Source organism: Eublepharis macularius, chromosome 14 (genome assembly GCF_028583425.1).
Source record: "Eublepharis macularius isolate TG4126 chromosome 14, MPM_Emac_v1.0, whole genome shotgun sequence".
NCBI classification, from domain to species: Eukaryota; Metazoa; Chordata; class Lepidosauria; order Squamata; family Eublepharidae; genus Eublepharis; species Eublepharis macularius.
Genome location: NC_072803.1, coordinates 55,412,077 through 55,418,275, shown reverse-complemented (window position 1 = coordinate 55,418,275; position 6,199 = coordinate 55,412,077). Strand labels below are relative to the sequence as shown.

General features: G+C 47.8%; 1 pseudogene; it reads right to left on the bottom strand.

The window, feature by feature from the left end:
- Window positions 1–4,755: 4,755 nt before the first annotated feature.
- On the bottom strand, window positions 4,756–4,874 carry LOC129342740 (5S ribosomal RNA; annotated as a pseudogene).
- Between the last annotated feature and the right edge of the window lie 1,325 nt (window positions 4,875–6,199).

Here is a 6,199-nt window from a genome sequence, read left to right as displayed (position 1 = left end):
TACACCACATACATGTAACTGATGGAGAAATTATATCGCTAATTGTGTAAATCTAATGGGGAGATAAAACACAGAATGGGAAAACAGAAAATGGGACAAAAATGTTGGAAGCCGATAAAGGAGAAGCAAAAGCAAAACAGATTTTTTTAGCTGACAGGGTGGTGTGTGTTACGTGCCGTCAAGTCGCTTCCAACCTATGGCGACTCAATGAATGAAAGGCCTCCGAAATGTCCTATCATTAACAGAATTGCTCAAATCCTGCAAACTGAAGGACGCGGCTTCTTTTACTGAGTCAAGCCATCTTGTTTTAGGCCTTCCTCTTTTCCTACTGCCTTCCATTTTTTCTAGCATTATTAACTTTTCCAGAGAATCTTGTCTTCTCATGACGTGACCAAAAGGGTGGGGTGTGGGCTGCAAAATTCAGTGGCCTCTCTAAGTGGTACTTCTACATTTGGTATGTAATCATCAAACAGAAGTGGTCAAATTAAAGAGGAAGACAGGATGGCAGTGTCCAGGGTCTACAGCCCAGCCCCCAGACTTACCTGGAGAAGAGGACGGGAGACCCCTGGGAGACAGTGGCCCAGCTGCCTCAGCAGACAGCCAGACCCAGCCGGCCACAGGGGGAAGGGGACACCCAAGCTTCAGAGGGTTAGAAGGGGCAGGTGGAGGCCAGCTAGCCCCACCCTCCAGTGGGAGTCCAGGGGGCCAGGTAGGGAGAATGGGGACAACCCAGAAGGGGCTAGAGCAGATGGGGAGAGCCAAGGCAGTGGGGACAGGCAGCCAGCAGCAGGCCAAGCCGAAGCCTTACCGACCAGGGAGGAAAAGCAGCCTCACCAGCTCAGAGCCACACCCAAGCCTGAAGCCCAGCTGGAAAGCAATCACTTAGCTCAGGGGATGCTAGGAACTAAGCAGCTCCAGATGGAGCTGCCTGAGGCATTCTGTGGGAGAAGATGGACAGCCAAGGAGGCTCAGCTGTGCCTGCCTTCAGCCGTCAGCTCAGCCAGGGAGGCTTGATAAAACGAGGCACAGGTGGACCGGCCCAGTGCTTCCAGCCAAACGAGCACAGGTGCAGCTGCCTAGGCCAGCTAGGGCCCTGGTTAGAAGGCAGCAGGAGGGCGTGGTTGGCAGGTGGAGCATGGCTAGGCTGAAGGGAAGCCCACCCACAGGGTGGGGTGGGTTGAGTAGGAGTGATGGAGTGGAGTTGGAGCAGAGCAGAGCAAGAGTGTGATAGGAGGCAAGGAGGAAAGTTGATGGAGGAGGAGATGGTAGAGATCAAAGGGGATGAGTGGAGCAGGTTGAGCAGGCCAGCGAGTGGACTGAGAGGGAGTCTGGGTGAAGTATACTGCCCTTCCTTCCACAGAGCAGGGTCCTGCAACATCCCTGCCACCCCTTTGACGTCAGGGCTGGACAGACCGGCACCCCGCCCAGCAGCGGCCGCTGCAAGCCCTGACAGGCAGATTTGGGATTTACACTGGACTTTCGTAAATTAAACACTCCCCCCTCCTCCCAATTCATTACTAAGATGTGAAGGAACTGGTAATACCTGAGTCAACTGAATAAGACCTGGCTGAGCCCCCACCCCCGCCCCAATGTGTAGGTGCCTTAAAGCCTGGCTTTAGCTAGAGATGCAAGCGGCGTGGAGGGCAATCTAAACTCTTCTCTGTCTGGAGATCAGGGGGCGGGGCCGCTGGCCATGTGACCATTTTCGCCAAGGGCAATTTAAACTTTAAAAAAACTCCCCCCCCTTGTTCCAGCTGACCCAAAGTGACATCATTGTGCGGTCCTGAGTTCCACCACTGAGTTCCACCACCTCTTTTCCCAGAAAAAAGCCCTGGTCACAAGACTAGGGATCCTAACAATACTTCAGCAAATTCCAAGAGATTTGAGAGGTGGTAGCTGGGGAGGGTGGGGTTATGGAAGTATGGGATTTCACTTTCAGGAGACTAGTAAAGAGTCCAGTAGCAACTTTAAGACTAACTTTATTGTAGCATAAGCTTTTGAGAGCCACAGCTCTCTTCGTCACATGCATCTGACGAAGAGAGCTGTGGCTCTCGAAAGCTTATGCTACAATAAAGATGATTAGTCTTAAAGGTGCTATTGGACTCTACTATTCTCCTGAAAGTGAAATCCCATACTTCCATAACCTCTTTAGTATTTTGCTACTACAGACTAACATGGCTAACTCCTCTGGATCTACTTTCAGGAGATGCTCTAGGAATTTCTTTTACCTCTATCCTTTACCATAGAGATTAAAGAAAAGTCCCTGAATGTCACTATGGGGGCCATTTTTTCTCCTGCTCCTCAATTTCTTGATGGTGGAAGATTGGGGCTGGGGCCGGTTCATTTCCCACTGGTTTGGAGAACTGGGAAGCCTACACAAGACTCCTCAGTGAAGCATAGCTGTTCAAGTCTGAGCCAGTCTGTTGGTCTATCTAGCCAAGTATTTTCTTATTTTATTTATTTTATTTGTAGCCCAACCTCCCCACAAGCGGGGTCAGGGCAGGTTACAACAGGATATAGTGAATAGATTTGTAAATAATATGACTTACCATGACTGGGTTGTATGCTATTATTGTGTGGTCTATGACCGTAATAAAGATTGACTGACAGGATATAAAAAAAACATTTCAAATTAGAATGAAACCATATCCCCATCACAATCATACATTACAATAAAATACAGGTCTTGAGATACCACCCACCCCTGCCAATGATGCATAGAGGGAAAGGGAAGAGGGAGGAGCAGCCCCCTTGATCACACTATGACTCATGGGGGGGGCGAGATGACTATACAGCCCCCCTGCTGACAGGAGACAGTAGGCTCTATTTTGGCAGTAGGCTCAGTGGAAGAGGAGCTGAAAGAAGGTCCCAGGCTCAATCATGTCATCTCCATATGGTGAGTATTGGGAAAGACCATTGCCAAGACCCTTGAGAGCCTCTGCACTTGGAGTAGATAGTATTGAATGGAATGGAACCAAGTAGTTTCATATGGGCCATATGATCGGTAGCGTTCATGGATCTTTCCCTGTACCTGATACTTGACATCTTTGACTTGGAGATACCAGAGTCTGAATATTGAACCTTCGCATTTCCCAACTCGATGTAAATTTTATTTTCCTGGTTTTCAGGAAGGAGGATTCCATTACAAGTATTATTTCACACAAGAGAGCATTTGTGTCTCCCCCCCACCCATGAAGGCATGAGACATCCATTCATGAGACTTTGTTGATCATCATTGCAAATTATGCAATACCATCTGTCATGCCTCAGGTGGGGTGAGCCACCTTACACTGCCACCACTCTGGGATTTAGGGTCCCTTGGGAAGGCCCGGAGTACCCTCCCAACCCTTCTGACCTCCGTAGCTTAGCCAATAAACAGGCGTGAGGACCCGGCAGAGTAACAACAACAAACAAAATGATTTATTTACAAGGAGGTCAGTTAATATCAAACAAACAAGCAAACAAGAAGCAACAAGCATTAGCAACAATCAGGGCTCATTTTGAGGGGGAACGTGCTGGAACGCAGTTCTGGCAGTTCCCCAAAGAGGTCACATGACAGGTGGCCATGCCCACCTGACTCTCAGCCATTTTGGGCCTGTTTTGGTTTGGATTGGGGCCAAAATGGCCTGGATCAGGCCTCTGATGGGTAGTGGATCACTCTTCCGCTCAGCAGCGGCCCAATCCTGATCATTTGGGGCCCCTTTTTGCCATTTTGGGCCCAATTTCGGCCCTGAATGGCCAGGATTGGGTCCAAAACAGCCAAGATAGGTGATGTCAGGGGGTGTGGCATATGCAAATCAGTTATGCTAATGACACATTGCCGGTGATGTCAAGGAGCATGGCATATGCTAATGAGTTATGCTAATGAGTTCCTCCAACTCTTTTTCTACAAAATGAACCCTGGCAACAATAGATGGGTGAAAGCAAAATAAACAAAAGGCCGTAGCGTGACTGAACTCACTGCCCCTCTTTCTGCCAGGCCTGTCTTCTCACCCTACCTGGATGGGGGCCTCTCCCCCTAGCAGAAACCTCCTCTGGCCTGCTCCCTGGGAGGAGGAACCCAGGCTTTTCCCCTCCCAGACGTATATAGCACTAGCCCCTGTGTTCTGATTGGCCCAAAATGGTACCAAAACGGCCCAGGGGCTTCTGGGAATTGTATGCAGGCCACTGCTAACAGGCTTCTGAGGCCTTGTTAGGCCTTCCTGGCACAGCCAGATCATGACACCGTCATTAATGGTAGTTTAGGTGGATAACTGTGTTGGTCTGCAGTAGAATAGCAGGCTTTGAATCCAGTGGCATTGTAGAGATTTTCAGAGTGTAAGCTGTGACTCTCAAAAGCTTTCACTCTGAAAGTCTTGTTGGTTGCTAAGGTGCCACTGGCCTCCAATCCTGCTCTTCATGAATGGTGGATTGCTACTAGCAGCCAATAGGCGACATCCTACCTTCAAACTTGGCCAGCTCTACTGCTAGTTTTATTCATCCTCACCTACAGAACTGTGCCTAAGAGTGCCAAGCCTCTTTCAACTGGGTGACCCTGGGTCAGTCACAGCTCTCTCGGAGCTCTCTCAGCCCCACCCACCTCATAGGGTGATTGTTGTGGGGATAACTCTGAGTGGGTGTTAAGTTGTCCTGAAAAGCAGTATATAAATCTATCAACAACAAAAACAACAACAATTTCCCCTCCCCTCACATGCCACTCAAGCAAGTAAGGATTTGGTTGATGCTACTCAATACCAAGGGCATCCCACTCAAGTCAGCCTACAGCACCCGTTATTTCCAGGGGGTCTCCCATCCAAGTACTAACCCGGCCTGACCCTGCTTAGCTTCGAAGATCAGACGAGATCAGGCGTGTTCAGGGTGGTATGACCATAGGCGCATCCCACTCCATCACTCCAGTGAATGAGGAAAAGCGCTTCATCCTTTGATGCTTTAGGATGCTCACTAATTAGCCTTTCTTGTGATGTAACAACCTGCCCTATTCCTGCCATCTTCAACTATTGCCTAACTAGATCAATTCGTATAACACCACATCTTGTGAACTGGCACGGAACTGGTGAAAAAAGATCCACCCCAGCTGCCAAGTTGTAGAGTTCCCCCAAATTCCTGCTCAGCTCCAAAGTGACAAGCTATTCCCATACTCACCCACATTTGGAAAGTCAGCAGGTCATAATCACACCTTCAGAGGGAGGGCAACACCAGCTTTTAAGTAATTCCATCCAGCCTTCCCATTGGCTGGACACCATCCCAGCCAACCAATTAACCCTCCTGTCTCATTTGAAAAGAATAGGGGCTGGTCCAAAGGCCATCTTGGGGTCAATTAAGAGCCCCTATAATGGCTTTATCAGGAAAAGCCAGGAAAGCTGCTTTCTGAGTCTTCTCACCCTATGGTAAAAATTTCCCTGTTGAAATATACACTTATTTTGAGTGCAACAAATTCTCTGTTGACCGTACAAAGGCTGGCTCAAGCTACAGAGAAAGAGGACGAAAACTCCCAAGAATGCTGATTGTTTTTAAATTCTCCCTGACCCAAGCCTGCACCCCTGTAACATCCATATAAATGCACACACATCACATTCTTTGCCTCTGTGTCAACAATAGTCTGTATTAATTCTTGTATCAATTACCTGTCTAGCCTGTCTCATTTTTTTGGATCCAGCCAGGCACTTAAAAGGATTTATTCCTCTTCTAATGTGGCTTAGTTGCTGGTTTGTTTTTAATCCATTCTGCTCTGTGTCTGCAATTACCATCCAAGTCTGTCCATCATGATGGTTGGAGAGTCATAAACACTGAAGGGCATTGAACGTTGGCTCTGCCCCCCCCCCTTACAAAACTGGGGTTAAGTCATACACTGAAGGCAGAAACAAGCAGTTTCAAGATTGCTGGTTATGAGGAACAGGACTTTCTAGGAAAGTACTCCTCCTAACCAGGAATATTATACACAAAGCGTAACGTTCTCTGTACATAAATGTGTATGTCTGTAACAGAAAGAACCACTGCTTTTATCATCTTTGTTTTAAAAAACCTCTAGAACTAAAAACTAATATTTGAATAGAGACACGTGTGTAACCCCCAGAGTCCCGAGGGCCAGGTTCAATGTCTAGAGATAGGTTTACAAATTCAAAATGTAAATCCAGTTTATTTAAATATAACAGAACCCAACTATGAAAACATTCCCAAAGTCATCAATACTGGATCAGTA